Source organism: Acanthopagrus latus, chromosome 24 (genome assembly GCF_904848185.1).
Source record: "Acanthopagrus latus isolate v.2019 chromosome 24, fAcaLat1.1, whole genome shotgun sequence".
Classification (NCBI taxonomy): domain Eukaryota; kingdom Metazoa; phylum Chordata; class Actinopteri; order Spariformes; family Sparidae; genus Acanthopagrus; species Acanthopagrus latus.
In genome coordinates this window covers 1,148,786-1,166,561 of record NC_051062.1, presented here as the reverse complement: position 1 = coordinate 1,166,561, position 17,776 = coordinate 1,148,786, and the positions used below count along the sequence as shown (strand labels likewise).

The 17,776-nt window shown below is 49.7% G+C and overlaps 1 long non-coding RNA gene, 13 other non-coding genes and 2 pseudogenes across 14 annotated transcripts; all 16 read left to right on the top strand.

Annotated features, from left to right (window-relative positions):
- The first annotated feature begins 136 nt into the window (after positions 1-136).
- On the top strand, positions 137-327 carry LOC119015710. The gene has a single exon (XR_005073463.1). It is a non-coding gene; the product is annotated as a U2 spliceosomal RNA (small nuclear RNA).
- Positions 328-560: 233 nt separating this feature from the next.
- On the top strand, positions 561-677 carry LOC119015718. Its single transcript, XR_005073466.1, has one exon. It is a non-coding gene; the product is annotated as a U5 spliceosomal RNA (small nuclear RNA).
- Positions 678-956: 279 nt separating this feature from the next.
- LOC119015793 lies at positions 957-1,120 on the top strand. Its single transcript, XR_005073539.1, has one exon. It is a non-coding gene; the product is annotated as a U1 spliceosomal RNA (small nuclear RNA).
- A 199-nt stretch (positions 1,121-1,319) lies between these two features.
- Positions 1,320-1,510, top strand: LOC119015712. Its single transcript, XR_005073465.1, has one exon. It is a non-coding gene; the product is annotated as a U2 spliceosomal RNA (small nuclear RNA).
- A 233-nt stretch (positions 1,511-1,743) lies between these two features.
- LOC119015753 lies at positions 1,744-1,860 on the top strand. Its single transcript, XR_005073500.1, has one exon. It is a non-coding gene; the product is annotated as a U5 spliceosomal RNA (small nuclear RNA).
- A 279-nt stretch (positions 1,861-2,139) lies between these two features.
- LOC119015792 lies at positions 2,140-2,303 on the top strand. Its single transcript, XR_005073538.1, has one exon. It is a non-coding gene; the product is annotated as a U1 spliceosomal RNA (small nuclear RNA).
- Positions 2,304-2,502: 199 nt separating this feature from the next.
- On the top strand, positions 2,503-2,693 carry LOC119015711. The gene has a single exon (XR_005073464.1). It is a non-coding gene; the product is annotated as a U2 spliceosomal RNA (small nuclear RNA).
- A 233-nt stretch (positions 2,694-2,926) lies between these two features.
- Positions 2,927-3,043, top strand: LOC119015757. Its single transcript, XR_005073504.1, has one exon. It is a non-coding gene; the product is annotated as a U5 spliceosomal RNA (small nuclear RNA).
- A 279-nt stretch (positions 3,044-3,322) lies between these two features.
- LOC119015795 lies at positions 3,323-3,486 on the top strand. The gene has a single exon (XR_005073541.1). It is a non-coding gene; the product is annotated as a U1 spliceosomal RNA (small nuclear RNA).
- A 199-nt stretch (positions 3,487-3,685) lies between these two features.
- LOC119015706 lies at positions 3,686-3,876 on the top strand. Its single transcript, XR_005073458.1, has one exon. It is a non-coding gene; the product is annotated as a U2 spliceosomal RNA (small nuclear RNA).
- Positions 3,877-4,109: 233 nt separating this feature from the next.
- LOC119015752 lies at positions 4,110-4,226 on the top strand. Its single transcript, XR_005073499.1, has one exon. It is a non-coding gene; the product is annotated as a U5 spliceosomal RNA (small nuclear RNA).
- A 279-nt stretch (positions 4,227-4,505) lies between these two features.
- Positions 4,506-4,669, top strand: LOC119015791. Its single transcript, XR_005073537.1, has one exon. It is a non-coding gene; the product is annotated as a U1 spliceosomal RNA (small nuclear RNA).
- A 5,889-nt stretch (positions 4,670-10,558) lies between these two features.
- Positions 10,559-10,735, top strand: LOC119015713 (annotated as a pseudogene).
- LOC119015649 lies at positions 10,567-13,345 on the top strand. The gene is made up of 2 exons (XR_005073421.1): positions 10,567-11,938; positions 12,431-13,345. It is a non-coding gene; the product is annotated as an uncharacterized LOC119015649 (long non-coding RNA).
- On the top strand, positions 10,969-11,085 carry LOC119015751. Its single transcript, XR_005073498.1, has one exon. It is a non-coding gene; the product is annotated as a U5 spliceosomal RNA (small nuclear RNA).
- LOC119015798 lies at positions 11,365-11,506 on the top strand (annotated as a pseudogene).
- Positions 13,346-17,776: the final 4,431 nt, after the last annotated feature.

Here is a 17,776-nt window from a genome sequence, read left to right as displayed (position 1 = left end):
GCGGCGATTGATCAAGAAGCCGGTTCACCCGGGCTGCCTGGGAGGAGCCTCAAAGCACTGCGCAATGCGAAGGGCACACCACGACAGGTATGAACAGTGCCAGGAAGTGGGCTCTGGCAGCAGACGACTGGGGCTCATCGCTTCTCGGCTTTTTGGCTAAGATCAAGTGTAGTATCTGTTCTTATCAGTTTAATATCTGGTATGTCCTCTACACGGGGACGACGTATTAAATGGATTTTTAGCCTCGGGAGCTGAAGCAGGGGCTTGCTCCGTTCACTCCACGCATCGACCCGGTATTGCAGCGCCGCCGGGAACGGTGCACCCCTCTCCCGCCTCGTGGAAAATCAAGCGCCGTCGCGGCCCAAAAGTCCTTGAGTCTGGAAGCGCCCGACAAGCAGGCTTTCCTCCCTCCGAAAACCGCTCGCGCAGGGGTCCCGGGATGATGTGGGGATGGGCGTGGCCACGGATTACGGCGCACGTGGAGCCAAGACGAGGCTCACCATGCGAACGGTGCCCGGGACCACGGCGGTCTAGCCTGCTGTCGAGGAGAGGAGCTGCACTTACTCGGGTTTCTCTTCATCCCGCACAAGTCTTTCGCCTTTTACTAAAGACTTCCGTGGAGAGGAACACCCACGAGTTGAAGAGATTTTTGGCGGGCTTTGCCATTTGGCTGAGCCTCGTGCGCGTGTGAAAATCAACCAAGCCCTCCTTGGGCGAGCTAGGGGCGGAGCCGCCAAGCAGAAGCAGCTCCCCTGCGCAACGTCTCTGGTTGCATTCACACTGGGCGGAGGCAGACTTTACACATTTGCGGCAACTTTTGGTGCCCAATGAGGAGGAGGAGGATGAGAAAAATTGCCAAAGGCATCCGACTCTGCCGTGACCAACACCCTCATAGGCACCGTCAGCCAGGGGGCTGAGCCTGGGAATGGCCACCCTGTGTCAGACTCTTCCAACTCATACTTACCTGGCAGGGGAGACACCATGATCAAGAAGGTGGTTCACCCAGGGCGAGGCTCGGCCATTGCACTCCGGTCGTGCTGACCCCTGCGAATTCCCCAAATGTGGGAATCTCGACTGCATAATTTGTGGTAGTGGGGGGCTGCGTTCGCGCTCTCCCCCGACATCAAGGTCGACGGCAAACACTCGACGAGTGCTCCTCTCCCGCGCTGTCCGCAGGGGACGTGCGGCGATTGATCAAGAAGCCGGTTCACCCGGGCTGCCTGGGAGGAGCCTCAAAGCACTGCGCAATGCGAAGGGCACACCACGACAGGTATGAACAGTGCCAGGAAGTGGGCTCTGGCAGCAGACGACTGGGGCTCATCGCTTCTCGGCCTTTTGGCTAAGATCAAGTGTAGTATCTGTTCTTATCAGTTTATTATCTGGTATGTCCTCTACACGGGGACGACGTATTAAATGGATTTTTAGCCTCGGGAGCTGAAGCAGGGGCTTGCTCCGTTCACTCCACGCATCGACCCGGTATTGCAGCGCCGCCGGGAACGGTGCACCCCTCTCCCGCCTCGTGGAAAATCAAGCGCCGTCGCGGCCCAAAAGTCCTTGAGTCTGGAAGCGCCCGACAAGCAGGCTTTCCTCCCTCCGAAAACCGCTCGCGCAGGGGTCCCGGGATGATGTGGGGATGGGCGTGGCCACGGATTACGGCGCACGTGGAGCCAAGACGAGGCTCACCATGCGAACGGTGCCCGGGACCACGGCGGTCTAGCCTGCTGTCGAGGAGAGGAGCTGCACTTACTCGGGTTTCTCTTCATCCCGCACAAGTCTTTCGCCTTTTACTAAAGACTTCCGTGGAGAGGAACACCCACGAGTTGAAGAGATTTTTGGCGGGCTTTGCCGTTTGGCTGAGCCTCGTGCGCGTGTGAAAATCAACCAAGCCCTCCTTGGGCGAGCTAGGGGCGGAGCCGCCAAGCAGAAGCAGCTCCCCTGCGCAACGTCTCTGGTTGCATTCACACTGGGCGGAGGCAGACTTTACACATTTGCGGCAACTTTTGGTGCCCAATGAGGAGGAGGAGGATGAGAAAAATTGCCAAAGGCATCCGACTCTGCCGTGACCAACACCCTCATAGGCACCGTCAGCCAGGGGGCTGAGCCTGGGAATGGCCACCCTGTGTCAGACTCTTCCAACTCATACTTACCTGGCAGGGGAGACACCATGATCAAGAAGGTGGTTCACCCAGGGCGAGGCTCGGCCATTGCACTCCGGTCGTGCTGACCCCTGCGAATTCCCCAAATGTGGGAATCTCGACTGCATAATTTGTGGTAGTGGGGGGCTGCGTTCGCGCTCTCCCCCGACATCAAGGTCGACGGCAAACACTCGACGAGTGCTCCTCTCCCGCGCTGTCCGCAGGGGACGTGCGGCGATTGATCAAGAAGCCGGTTCACCCGGGCTGCCTGGGAGGAGCCTCAAAGCACTGCGCAATGCGAAGGGCACACCACGACAGGTATGAACAGTGCCAGGAAGTGGGCTCTGGCAGCAGACGACTGGGGCTCATCGCTTCTCGGCCTTTTGGCTAAGATCAAGTGTAGTATCTGTTCTTATCAGTTTATTATCTGGTATGTCCTCTACACGGGGACGACGTATTAAATGGATTTTTAGCCTCGGGAGCTGAAGCAGGGGCTTGCTCCGTTCACTCCACGCATCGACCCGGTATTGCAGCGCCGCCGGGAACGGTGCACCCCTCTCCCGCCTCGTGGAAAATCAAGCGCCGTCGCGGCCCAAAAGTCCTTGAGTCTGGAAGCGCCCGACAAGCAGGCTTTCCTCCCTCCGAAAACCGCTCGCGCAGGGGTCCCGGGATGATGTGGGGATGGGCGTGGCCACGGATTACGGCGCACGTGGAGCCAAGACGAGGCTCACCATGCGAACGGTGCCCGGGACCACGGCGGTCTAGCCTGCTGTCGAGGAGAGGAGCTGCACTTACTCGGGTTTCTCTTCATCCCGCACAAGTCTTTCGCCTTTTACTAAAAACTTCCGTGGAGAGGAACACCCACGAGTTGAAGAGATTTTTGGCGGGCTTTGCCGTTTGGCTGAGCCTCGTGCGCGTGTGAAAATCAACCAAGCCCTCCTTGGGCGAGCTAGGGGCGGAGCCGCCAAGCAGAAGCAGCTCCCCTGCGCAACGTCTCTGGTTGCATTCACACTGGGCGGAGGCAGACTTTACACATTTGCGGCAACTTTTGGTGCCCAATGAGGAGGAGGAGGATGAGAAAAATTGCCAAAGGCATCCGACTCTGCCGTGACCAACACCCTCATAGGCACCGTCAGCCAGGGGGCTGAGCCTGGGAATGGCCACCCTGTGTCAGACTCTTCCAACTCATACTTACCTGGCAGGGGAGACACCATGATCAAGAAGGTGGTTCACCCAGGGCGAGGCTCGGCCATTGCACTCCGGTCGTGCTGACCCCTGCGAATTCCCCAAATGTGGGAATCTCGACTGTATAATTTGTGGTAGTGGGGGGCTGCGTTCGCGCTCTCCCCCGACATCAAGGTCGACGGCAAACACTCGACGAGTGCTCCTCTCCCGCGCTGTCCGCAGGGGACGTGCGGCGATTGATCAAGAAGCCGGTTCACCCGGGCTGCCTGGGAGGAGCCTCAAAGCACTGCGCAATGCGAAGGGCACACCACGACAGGTATGAACAGTGCCAGGAAGTGGGCTCTGGCAGCAGACGACTGGGGCTCATCGCTTCTCGGCCTTTTGGCTAAGATCAAGTGTAGTATCTGTTCTTATCAGTTTAATATCTGGTATGTCCTCTACACGGGGACGACGTATTAAATGGATTTTTAGCCTCGGGAGCTGAAGCAGGGGCTTGCTCCGTTCACTCCACGCATCGACCCGGTATTGCAGCGCCGCCGGGAACGGTGCACCCCTCTCCCGCCTCGTGGAAAATCAAGCGCCGTCGCGGCCCAAAAGTCCTTGAGTCTGGAAGCGCCCGACAAGCAGGCTTTCCTCCCTCCGAAAACCGCTCGCGCAGGGGTCCCGGGATGATGTGGGGATGGGCGTGGCCACGGATTACGGCGCACGTGGAGCCAAGACGAGGCTCACCATGCGAACGGTGCCCGGGACCACGGCGGTCTAGCCTGCTGTCGAGGAGAGGAGCTGCACTTACTCGGGTTTCTCTTCATCCCGCACAAGTCTTTCGCCTTTTACTAAAGACTTCCGTGGAGAGGAACACCCACGAGTTGAAGAGATTTTTGGCGGGCTTTGCCGTTTGGCTGAGCCTCGTGCGCGTGTGAAAATCAACCAAGCCCTCCTTGGGCGAGCTAGGGGCGGAGCCGCCAAGCAGAAGCAGCTCCCCTGCGCAACGTCTCTGGTTGCATTCACACTGGGCGGAGGCAGACTTTACACATTTGCGGCAACTTTTGGTGCCCAATGAGGAGGAGGAGGATGAGAAAAATTGCCAAAGGCATCCGACTCTGCCGTGACCAACACCCTCATAGGCACCGTCAGCCAGGGGGCTGAGCCTGGGAATGGCCACCCTGTGTCAGACTCTTCCAACTCATACTTACCTGGCAGGGGAGACACCATGATCAAGAAGGTGGTTCACCCAGGGCGAGGCTCGGCCATTGCACTCCGGTCGTGCTGACCCCTGCGAATTCCCCAAATGTGGGAATCTCGACTGCATAATTTGTGGTAGTGGGGGGCTGCGTTCGCGCTCTCCCCCGACATCAAGGTCGACGGCAAACACTCGACGAGTGCTCCTCTCCCGCGCTGTCCGCAGGGGACGTGCGGCGATTGATCAAGAAGCCGGTTCACCCGGGCTGCCTGGGAGGAGCCTCAAAGCACTGCGCAATGCGAAGGGCACACCACGACAGGTATGAACAGTGCCAGGAAGTGGGCTCTGGCAGCAGACGACTGGGGCTCATCGCTTCTCGGCCTTTTGGCTAAGACAGTGATCACTCCCTGTTAGCAGGATTATTTCCTCTCTGTGGGAATTGTCCTATCTACTTTGGGAGATATTGCTTTGTATTGTACTTTGCTTCATTTTGCACATTTGTTATTGTTTTGTTGTTGTTTTTCTTGCATATTTGCTCAGTATTTATTTGCTTTTAGACACACTTGAGGCCATTCAGGGTAGGTAATCTTTTAGTTTTCTTATTCTTGACTGGTTTCTCCTGTTTATTTAGTGGTTTTAACTTTAATTTATTGTATTTATTTCTTTTATTGTAGAAGTGTGGTGTCTCCAGGCATGTCGGCTGCCCGTGCCGGCATGCGGAGGCACCACAGTGTGAGATTTCTTTTCAAAGAAAAGGATGGTAAGCTCCTGGAGATGTCCAGACTGGACTTCTCCAGGAAACTCATTCAGAAGGCCCTTGGCTTTTCCCCCAAGGAGCTAAATTGTGTCCTGACTCTGCCCTTCAACAAAGGCTTTGATATCAGTTTTGTTACTGCAGCTGTGTTACAAGACTTTTGGCAACGTTTTGAAAAGGTTAAGACCCAGTTTTCGGCATTCAGTGTGGAGAAACTGACTGACAACTCCCTGAAAGTGGTTGTTGTTAGAATGTTCAATGAAATGGTGAATGCTGAAGATATCTGTATGTGGCTGGGTAGATATTGCACTGTGAAGGGCCAGGCTACCAAGGTGAGAGATGAAGACGGCATCTGGAACTGTGCCTGGAGGGTCCCCATCCAGCAATGGCAGGACCCTCAGGGGTACCAGGGCCTGAGGCATCTCCCATCCATGGTAGTCCTTGGTGAGAACAGGGGCTACATTCACTACCAGGGCATGCCCAAGCTCTGCCGCAAGTGTGGCGAGCATGGACACCTGGCAGAAGCTTGCCAAAACACAGTTTGCGGTAAATGTAGAGAAATTGGGCATTCCTTTGAAGAATGTCCCAATGGCAGAAAGTGCAATCTCTGTGGAGAATCAAATCACCTTTTCAGAGATTGCCCAATGTCTTTTGCCAACAAATTGAAAGCCAAGAGAAAGCAAGTAAGTGAAATCGAAAAAGAAAATAGCCCACAGGAAAATGGCCGAAAAGTAACAGTCGAGGTGCTAATTGAAGAGGAGGGGCTGGGAAATTCAAATCTCCCACCAAAATCCGTGGTTGGTGGAGAGGAGCCCGGTGAGGTGGGACAAGGGGAGGAGCCTGGCTCCAACTCAGCAGAGGGCGCTGCTGAGGGAGATAGAGAAAGCCAGGCAGCAGGTGGAGCTGGACAAGAATCAACTGTGTCAGGCCTAAGCGCCACTGATTCCACGGCCAGCCTGATCACAGTTGATGACGAACAAGAACAAGCAGGGTCCAGCGACACCTCCCTCCCCAATGCCCAGCCCAACCTCAAGAGAACTGCATCTGAACTGTCCAGCTCCGAGGCTAATGCAGCCTCAGAGAAGAAGGGAAGGGCCGAGCTCGTCTCATACAGCTCCCCTGTGGAGCAGCTCGGAGCCTTCCCTTCCAGTTCACCCAATCAGTGCTCATTTCTTGGTATAGCACTACAGTCAACTCCTTTGGAAAAGCGTGCAGACATTGCGTTCCGGAGAAAAGAATCTCAGGCCTCACCCCCTGATTGCATGGGGATAGTGAAGTGAGATCCTTTTACATTTCTCAAAGTCTGGTATTTTTTAACACTAGCCTTTTAACTAAATCGTAATATGTCATACTTGTTGTTTTTACCAACCATACTCATGACCCTCAACATCTCCACCCTAAATGTGAGAAGTGTGAGGTCGGGAGTTAGAGCCCAGACTGTTTTATCCGCCCTAAGTTCTTTTAAGTCAGATGTGTTTTTATTGCAAGAATGTAGCCTGCCCTTTTTAAACAGTTACAGAAAATGGGAAACAAAGTGGCCTTTCGGCCAATCCACCTGGAGCGGCTCAAACCAAAATAAAGCAGACGGCGTAGCCATTTTAATTAAAAACCCTCTAGTAGTGGTGAAGGGCAGCACTGTGGTGAGAGACGGACGGGCAGTTTTAGCACACTTGACGTACATGGGGCAGGATTTTAACCTACTGAACATATACGGTTTTAACGACAAAAACGACAGGTACGACCTTTTAAAAGAAATGCAGTCCCACATGCTAGGCAGGGTTCCTTTAGTGGTGGGAGGGGATTTTAATTGTGTATTATGCAGAGAAGACAGGCGGGGAGCAGGGGATGATTTTAAAGTAGACAAAACATCGGTTTTATTGCAAAACATCTGTAAGGATTTTAGGCTACAAGACTGTTTTAAAATCATGCATCCCAGAGAGGAGGGCTTCACCTGGTTTAGTGGTGATGGCACCAAAGCTTCTCGCATCGACTATATCTTTACACGGGACTGCCCACCAACTGATGCTAGATTGACCCCTGTTTTCTTTTCCGACCACGCTATGCTTTCATGCACCCTGACACTCTCTTCGGGTGCGACTGTAGGAAGTGGTCTGTGGAAGCTAAACTGCTCCCTGTTAGAAGATGGGGAGATAGCTAGACAATACAGGGAGCAGTATAGCCAATGGCAGACCCTTCAAGACTTTTTCCTCTCAAGTGCACACTGGTGGGAGTGGGTGAAAACAAAGACAAAAGACTTTTTTAGGCAGGCAGCAAGCAACAAGAAAGCAAAAGAAAAACGACGCATGTTGGGACTGCAGAAAAGACTGCAGAGATATTTTAAACTAGCAAACCAGGGCTTTGATTTTAACGAAGATGTTTTAAAAGTCAAAAAGGAAATGTTGGAACTAGAGGATATAAAGAGTCGAGGTATCATTTTAAGAAGCAAGGAGAGAGAAATTGAAGAAGGGGAAAAATGCACACGCTACTTCTTTAAGAAAATAATTAGCAAAAGAAGGGTTTTAACAAAGTTGAAAAAAGAAGATGGCCTGCTTACTGCTAACACAAAAGAACTAATTGAAACAGTGGAAACCTTTTACAGTAAATTATATGGAGAAAAAGAAATAGAAAATGAAATCACAGAGCAGGTTTTAAAACATGTTGATAAAACAGTGGAGGATAGTGTGCTTTTAACCCAAGATTTTACCCTTTTAGAGCTGGAAAAGTGCTTGAAAAATTTTAAGAAGGGGAAGTCCCCAGGCCACGATGGACTTCCCCTGGAATTTTATCTGATCTTTTGGGACATCCTTGCAAACGACCTACTGACCCTTTTTAACGACTTTGACCAGCTAGACCTGTTACCGGAAAGTTTTAGAGTAGGGATAGTCACTTTAATTCACAAAAAAGACGAACAGACTGACCTGAAAAACTGGAGACCGATAACGCTTTTAAATGCTGACTGCAAACTTTTTAGCAAACTTTTAGCGACACGCTTAACTCGGGTTTTAGGGGAGGTGATCCACCCGGATCAAGCCTGTGCCATCCCGGGGAGGCGGATCACCGACAGCCTCGTACTGATCAGAGACACCATCTGTTACGCGAGAGACAGAGATATTCGGCTTGTATTGCTAAATTTAGACTTCGAAAAAGCCTTTGATCGGGTCTCGCACCAGTACCTATTTCAAGTACTGCAAAAAATGGGGTTACCTCAGAGGGTCATAGCGTGGGTGGGGTTGCTCTACCAGAGTACTAAGAGCAGAATCCTGGTAAATGGGAAACTCACCAAGGCAGTGAATATATGCTGCGGTGTCCGTCAGGGTTGTCCGTTATCTGCCCTCCTCTATGTCTTATGCGTAGAGCCATTGGCACAGATCTTGAGAAGGGACAAATGGATCAATGGGGTGTCGATTCCGGGGAGCGGGGGTATGGTCACTAAATGCCTTTTATACATGGACGACGTTAACATTGTATGCACAGACCTTTTATCTGTTAACAGGACCATGGACTTGACGGACTGGTACGGACGGGCCTCTGGAGCCAGACTGAACCGCGACAAGACCCAAGCAAAGTTTTACGGACCGTGGACAGCGACCGAGACCACAGGACTCCCTCTGACTGTGACACAGACTGACATAAAAGTACTCGGGGTAAAATTCGACGAGGAAGGGGGAGGGAGGAACAATTGGCCTGACGTGATAGGGAAAGTTAGGAAGAGACTGGGATACTGGAGGCAAAGGGGACTGACGACTGAAGGCAAGGTTTTAATCATCAAAGCTGTGATTTTACCCTTGTTTTTACTCATCAGTGCTGTTTTTACCCTGCCTCGTAGAGTGCTTTTAGATCTGGATCGAGCCATTTTTTACTTCCTGTGGGGGTCCAAGTGGGAGCGAGTGACAAGGAAAGAAATGAAGAAGCCAAAATCGAAAGGAGGAAGAGACGTGCCGGACTTCCATTTGTTTTTATCCAGCAAATACATCACATTGCATCTCGCTTACGCCACAGCCCCATCCAGAGATCACAAAACATCTGCCATGGCACGATTCTGGGTGGGGTCTTACCTCAGAACGCTCAAGTTTTTACCCACCGACCTCCGAGTACCCGTGTCTTTTAAACTGCCTACGTCCTACGATTTTATACGCAAGTTTTTAATAGATTTTAAATTGGAACAGGAGGAGCTGACACTTTTAACCAACCACCGCTCTCTTCTCTCTCTTGTGCAGGAGCGGGAGCCAGTGAGTCCAGTGCGTGGGCTCGCATTTGGCGAGCCCACAACGGTATGGCACAATGTCAACCATCCCGTTCTCCCCAACAGACTACGGGACCTGTCCTGGATGGTCGCTCACGAGGTCCTCCCGGTCAGGACCGTTATGCACTCCCGGGGCATGTCACCAACCGCCACCTGCCCCCGGCCGGGTTGTGGCGCGCCCGAGTCGGTGAGGCACTTGCTCTGGGAGTGCAGAGCTGCTGTCGACTTGTGGGCAATGGCCGGCTCCCAGCAATTCCCGTACTTGCCAGCGGGGGAGGTCCTAGATGCACAGCTCGTGCTCTACGGGGTGAGCCGGAAAAAAAGAACAAAAGAAGAATTCTCCCAGCTCTGGCTCACCCTGGCCGCCGTAAAAGACGCCATATGGACCTCCAGAAACCTGCTGGCAAGACAGCGCATGCAGATCCCCCCCGTGGCTAAGATCCGAATGGCCGCAGCGACGGTTCAGGCAGCCGTCGCTGCAGGCGGCAGGCCTAGGACGTAGCCACAAGAAGACTCGCCTCTGCGCCTATTCGGAGGTGGGAGCCGGAGCCACACAGGAAAGGTCAAGGCAGCGGCGGCCTGACCCTCCGCAAAAAATAAGGAGCAAGAGGTGGAGGGCCTCCTCTGAGTGCCACCAGCGGCTCCTTGGGGCCTGATGGGAGAGCGGGATGAGTTCCCTTGACAGGGACTCATCCCGCTCCTTCACAAGAAAGACCAGAGAGTTTTTTTTTAACTTATTTTTAACGCCCTCCCTTTTAAAGGACATGCTCATGGACTCACACACTCACATTAATTTAACACAATGGACCTTTTAATAACACAGAGAGCGCTTTCTTTTAACATGTCTTGTTCATTTTGAAGAGATTACATGTCCTTTTTTTTTTTTTTTTTTTTTTTTTTTTCTTTAAATTCCTTTTAGTGTATCTTGAAGTTGTTTTATTATGAATGTTCCTTACAGATGAAAATATATATGTATTGCTACCAAGACATGTTGATTTTGCTTACTTTTTAAGTGCTTTAAAAAAAGAAAAACATGTTTATCAAATGATTATTGTGTCAATAAATCTTTTCATAAGAAAAAAAAATCTGTTCTTATCAGTTTAATATCTGGTATGTCCTCTACACGGGGACGACGTATTAAATGGATTTTTAGCCTCGGGAGCTGAAGCAGGGGCTTGCTCCGTTCACTCCACGCATCGACCCGGTATTGCAGCGCCGCCGGGAACGGTGCACCCCTCTCCCGCCTCGTGGAAAATCAAGCGCCGTCGCGGCCCAAAAGTCCTTGAGTCTGGAAGCGCCCGACAAGCAGGCTTTCCTCCCTCCGAAAACCGCTCGCGCAGGGGTCCCGGGATGATGTGGGGATGGGCGTGGCCACGGATTACGGCGCACGTGGAGCCAAGACGAGGCTCACCATGCGAACGGTGCCCGGGACCACGGCGGTCTAGCCTGCTGTCGAGGAGAGGAGCTGCACTTACTCGGGTTTCTCTTCATCCCGCACAAGTCTTTCGCCTTTTACTAAAGACTTCCGTGGAGAGGAACACCCACGAGTTGAAGAGATTTTTGGCGGGCTTTGCCGTTTGGCTGAGCCTCGTGCGCGTGTGAAAATCAACCAAGCCCTCCTTGGGCGAGCTAGGGGCGGAGCCGCCAAGCAGAAGCAGCTCCCCTGCGCAACGTCTCTGGTTGCATTCACACTGGGCGGAGGCAGACTTTACACATTTGCGGCAACTTTTGGTGCCCAATGAGGAGGAGGAGGATGAGAAAAATTGCCAAAGGCATCCGACTCTGCCGTGACCAACACCCTCATAGGCACCGTCAGCCAGGGGGCTGAGCCTGGGAATGGCCACCCTGTGTCAGACTCTTCCAACTCATACTTACCTGGCAGGGGAGACACCATGATCAAGAAGGTGGTTCACCCAGGGCGAGGCTCGGCCATTGCACTCCGGTCGTGCTGACCCCTGCGAATGGGCTTCAGGCCAAAGGAAGTGCAATTTAAAGTTTAGACTGTAAGCCTAAAACTGAAGTACTGAGAAGCTCCCCTAGGTTGCAGGCTTCTTCCCAGCTCTATCAGTTGAGAATTAGATTGAGACCTTTTCTTGCTTTTATGAGGTGAATTTAGAAAGATATGAGTCCCTTATTGGTTTCACTTAGCATTTATTGACTTTGTATATCATGTACCACTATTTAATGCCACCACAACTGTCATTTAGTGTATCACAGTGACTTCATTCATCATCTTGTGTTGATAACACATCATATCTGAAGTCAGAGGACTGCACATTGGTCACCAGCAGTGATGTCTGTCTCCTATGTCTATAATTCTGTATTAACCCATTTATGCTATATATCTCATTAAGATTTTCATGTTTACAGGGGAGAGCAGGAGTGCAGTCCCTCACCACTGGAAAAGATGACAGCGGAGATTCCCCCATGGAACACATGAGGTATTCAGTGGCTTCTCAGCCCCAATAGAATCAAGTAATGCATAGACTGTTGGCATCATCTGTATGCATTCCATATGTCTGCCATCATATCTGCAGTCCTCTGACTGCAGATATGATGTGTTATCAACACAAGATGATGAAAGAAGTCACTGTGATACTCTAAATGACAGTTGTGCTGGCATTAAATAGTGGTACATGATATACAAAGTCATAGTGAATGACTATGATTTTGTATATCATGTACCACTATTTAATGCCAGCACAACTGTCATTTAGTGTATCACAGTGACTTCTTTCATCATCTTGTGTTGATAACACATTGTGTCTTAAGTCAGAGGACTGCAGATATGATGGCAGACATATGGTCACCAGCAGTGATGTTTTTCCCTCTTATGTCTATAGTTCTATATTAACCCATTTATTCTTTACTCTCTCTCTCTCTCTCTCTCTCTCTCTCTCTCTCTCTCTCTCTCTCTCTCTCTCTCTCTCGAGATTTTCATGTTATGTGATTACAGGGTAGAGCAGGAGTGCAGTCCTTCGCTACCGGAAAAAAACATGACAGCGGAGATTCCCCCATGGAACACATGAGGAATTCAGTGGCGTCTACTGGAAACTACAGTAATCTATATGTGGCTCCCCCCAGTAGAATCAAGTAATGCATAGACTGCATTCCATATGAGTGATTTTGTATTTAAATCAGCTATTTGTTATATAAAATACATCTTAATAAAATGCAGCTTATTTTATCAAGAGAATACTTGTGTAGGTACTTGCTGGAGGAGCTATGAGTGTGGATGCACATGTTTATCCTGATAGAGGCTTCTCCAGGGGTCTGCAAGCTCTGTGAAACAGGTAAATGATGGCATCCCCCCCTCTGATGTCAGCATGACATGTGAACTGCTGGGAGTTGGGTTTGAGGGAGAGAGGAGGAAGTGGGACAGAGATGAACAGAATTTGTGATCTTGATTGACATGGTTGTTGTACCACCAGGTGTAGCAGTGGCTGTAGCAGGAGTTCAGCTATCACCTGTCCTCTACATCTGTTTGTAAATGTTTTACTAACTTATTGCTGCAAATATTTAAGTCATTATTCATTAAAATAGTGCTGCTATTACTAAGAAAAAGAAATGCAACACTTTGTTGTACTGTGGTATAAAAGACAACTAAAACATTTAATTCATGTCACTCATTCTGCCAAGTGTTGGGATATTAACAGTGTGTAAGAGCTGACACAGAATACATTTTGATCCGTATCAATGATCTTTAAATCTATGGAGTGGATGAAGCAATGAAATTATTTATTTTGTTCTCATGTTAATGATTTGTCATTGTGTGCTTGTATGACAGTAAAGATCAGAGAAATGTACAGTTGTATTCACAAGTTTAATAAACAAGGAATCTAATGAAATTGGTTCTTCATTGCTGAAGTTATTTATATAATAAATGATTGTATAATGTACATAATATATACGTATGATTATATAATGTACATAATATATGATTATATAATATATATAATAACATCAGTAAGTCACACAAGTATACTGGAAAGTGCAAAGGGAACTCCAGTGAACAAATTCAAATATAATGCAAAAATATGTAGACATAAATTAACAATGGCACACAGTAAAGTGTACACCTCTGCCAAGGCCCAACAGGCCCCTTTAATTCAACCAGGATTAATCCAATATCAAACATGCGAAAGGGTTGATAAAAGGAGAAACAATATCACACCACAAACACAATGTCAGGTGCACATTGGTGGTAGTGGGAGGTTACTGTCACTACAGTTCCGGTAACGGCATAAAAAAAGTTCAACCTTCATGAAAACATATTTACATCAGCTTTGGTCAAACTGTACTGGGTCACTGATGGAATGTAACTAAGTACATTATATCAGACGAGACCAGGCAGATAATTGTATAGTTGTTACACTGAAAGCCAGAAAATATAACTTTTATACATGTAGTAACGAGACACTGAAAGCCTCTTACTCAAATACCACTCATGTGGGCGACCTTTGCATTTACCAAAGTAATGTTTGAACCCGATTACTTGTACTCAGGCATGAGTTTCTGTACAGAGACACCAGCCACCACAATAGAACAAAGCAATAAAAAACAGCCACAATAAAAACCCAGCTGCAATAAAAACAAACACAATGAAAACACAAGGTACAACGTGCAAAGTGCATGTGTGTATGACAATATGTACATTTAAGAATGTCTGTTCAGACCGCTTCATGGCCCTGACGGCCTCTGTGACTGAGGGCCCAAAGCCTCATCCACTGCTTTTTGGAAGTCTGTGAATGTTTCAAAAGTCCGGCCAGAAAGTTCTTTTGAGGTGGATGATTGTGATTTTTCACAGTATGTCTTTTTCCTGTATTTTTTGTGTCCCTGAGTGGATTGGCCACACAATACACAGGTGTACAGTCTCACTGTACTCTGACGTCCAGTGCCGCTGCGTAGTGCTTTCTTTGTTTTGTAGAAAGTCGATCTCGCAGATACCTGCGGCTGGGGAACAGCTGCAGTCGACGTCGAGGGTGTCGCTGGGGGCTGCATGAGCGTGAAGGTGGGCTGTAGTCCTGCTGTTGCAGTGAGGATCGGTGCGAGTGGCGGCTGAGTGGGGGGCGCAGCTGCGGCGACGAGGATCGGTGTGAGCGATGGCTGAATGGGGAGTGTGAAATGATCCAGCCTTTGCTTCAGTTTCCTGGTCCCTGCCAAAGACGGTGTGACTCAGATACTGCACGTGTGGTCGAGCAGTGTGGGGTCTCTCATCTGGCAGCTCTGCTGCTGGTGGTTGACTAGTGGTGGCAACACTCTGGTGACGGCGGAGGACTGACAAACCTTGATCAGTGACATTTGTCGCTGACAAAGCTTCCTGTCTCCTGATGAACTCGGCAACGCACTTAGAATTCACCTTCAGGATAGGGATCCCAAGTTTGCTGAGCTCCGGGTCATCAACCGTCACCCTCTGCTGCACGCGCTGATACATAGTTGTTATCCTATGCTTTTGTGGCGTGCCTCGAGCCTTTCCACCACAGTCGGGATGAAGCCACAGCTGCTTTATGATGCAGTACATGAGGGCGGTTCTTCCTGGAGTCCAGCAGGTGGGCGGCTGAGTAACGCTTGCTGAACTTCAGCTTTTGCACCAGTGATGACTCACTGGGATCACCTTTGGTGCGGCCAAACAGAGCGTTACCCCAGCGTGCTGAGTACAAGCTGTCGAACTGCTGGATGCTGCGATCATGGAGATCGAGCTTGTTCCAGCAGCTGATGACCCTCTGTCTCGTGGCTTCGTCGATTGAAAGCTTTCCCTCCTCCAAGGCGATCTCAACTAGCACAGCGCTCAGATCCTCCACGTGCTGGTACCCGGGTAGATGACTTGGACCGCAGACATCCTCCACACAGGGATCAAGCTCAGGAGCCACAACAAGATCAGTGAGATGCAGACCCTTCTTCAGCGGGGTCAGATTGTCGCTCTCGCTGTCAGAGTTGTAGCCCACATCATTCTCCAGGGATCCCTCTGTGTCTGCAACCACCTCATCAGCAACCACCTCATCATCGTCATCCTCCGCCGCTTGAAGGGTCTCTCTGGTCTGAGCGTAGTGGTCTGGAGCGCTGAATGTTTCTGATGACTGAGAGAACAGATACTCCAAACCAATTCGCTCGTCCCCAGCAGGCACGGGAGGTCGGTAGTTTGACTCCTCAACCTCACCAAACAAGTCCTGGCACTCTGGTTCAGGCGGTCTATCAGAGGAGACACGTACACCATGTGCTTCCTCCCTTTCTGGCCTTTGACGCTGGCTGACTCCCTGTCAGAGTTCCAGCGTGCAATTCCACTGAGGAGATACACCTGGAAGGGGACTGCAGCACAGTGGGGCCCCGGTATCATGCTGGGCAGGAAGGAGTGGAATCCCTCAAGGCTGTTGCTTCCTCTCACTGTGCTGTAATGTGGCAGGCGCACACCATTACGGGTGATGTACTTGGTGATGGTGTACATGTCTCTCCCCGGTGGATCCTGAAGACACTCCAGGTGTTTCTGCTGGTTCTCCCAGACACGGTCGATGGCTGCCGCATCCTTGAACAGGTGGACCTGGTTCTCATCCATCCCAGCTGGTCCCTTCAGGATGTTGATGGCATTCTGCACACGTGCAAATGTCTCCAGGGCTCCAACAGTGATCCTCCTGACGTAATGCTTCAGATCATTTTTTGCTGACGTGCATTTCGATGATCTGATCATCAGAGAGGGACTCATACTTGAGTGGTGACCTGCACGTATAGCCTGGATGAGCAGCGCCATGTCATCCTTGTTATACGAGAACACCGCAGCAGAGAGCGCAGACTTGAAGAGAGCGTACTTGGGGTGGTGATCTGTTCTGACGGCTGCATCAAACCTGTGAATCCAGTGGAAGATGTCGAGCCGCACCATCATGCCACTGTCGGCCCACTCGCTGAAGAGCTGCTCCAGGTGTGACACACCATGAACGCGACAGCAGCCGCGGTCCACGTACATCAGTTCAGGAGGGGCCTCTCCTGCTCTTCTGTACCTCTCCATGAGGCCTTCAGCCATTGGCCGCATTTTGTCCAGAGACTCCTCACATGTTATTACAGCCATGAGGATCTGACCAAGTTCATTGGCCACGTTGGTGCACCATTCTGCAGTGCCTTTTCCGTCTCCAGAAAGTTTCTTGCAGATCTGATGATAAACAGAACACAGAGAGACTCAATAATTAACAGCCGCATAACTGTGTGTGTGTGTGAGTGTTTGTATACTCTTGTCAGAAAAGTGATAATTATTTGTGTTCATCAAGCCGATAAAAACTGATTACAAATGAAATAAAAAAAAAAAAAAAGGCGTCAACAGGGCGACATGTTTAGAAATGCATCCACCTGAAAATAATGTTGGGCTAAGCAATTCAGTGCTCACAAAAGCATGCAGTGATGACATCGCTGCAGAGGAAAAACATACAGCTCTAAAATAAGGTTATTCTATACGTGATCCAAGAGGTGCATGCTGTAATTGTCTTTAATTGGTTTTAATTCATGTCTAATGTTTGTAAGTGTGCCTTAAAATGGACAGTAGTGACACATTTTAAGTAATCCTTTGTGTAAACTATTCAGGGGCTGTTTATCCACAGACACTATCTTTTGAGACACCAAGAGTGACATAATAATTAACACTTAATGTAAATTGAATGTTCCTGTTTGACAGACTGCATCAAAATTACCTTCTTGGTGGAGTCGTATTTGAGGACTTTCCCAAATGTGGACATGATCTGGGTACGGTAATCCTCGATGTTCTCTGTCTCAGCGATCAGGAAGGTTTTCCTCAGCAGCCTTGTGGTGACGGCAGCTCTCAGCTTCGGTGGTGGTCGCCTGAAAACCTGAAGGTTTCAGAATGCCTGGAAAAAGGAAGGAGATGCAGTACACAGACACACAAGTGAACTTCAACATTAGGACTGAGGATCTCTATTGCTCTATGATGGTGTTTTAATTCTCTCCAAGGGGCGTAGTAAGATCTAACGGGCTAAGTGTTACCAGCAATATTCACCAGGATTACGGTAAGTATTAATAATGTAATGAGGTAAGTGAAGGTAAGTGTGTAAAGAAGTATTTTTTGTATTTTCTTTGCCTCAGTGTAAGTCTTCTTAGAAAGCTCCCTCAGTCCTGTTACAAACACACACTGTAACAGGAATGAGGGAGCTTTCTGTTGCATCATGTTTCATTGTTAAGGCCGGCAGAGATGGAAATGATCTATTAACTACATCTGACAGAGAATTCATGTTTCTATACATTGAAACAAAAAGACAAGTCAAATCTGACTTACTTGTGATCCA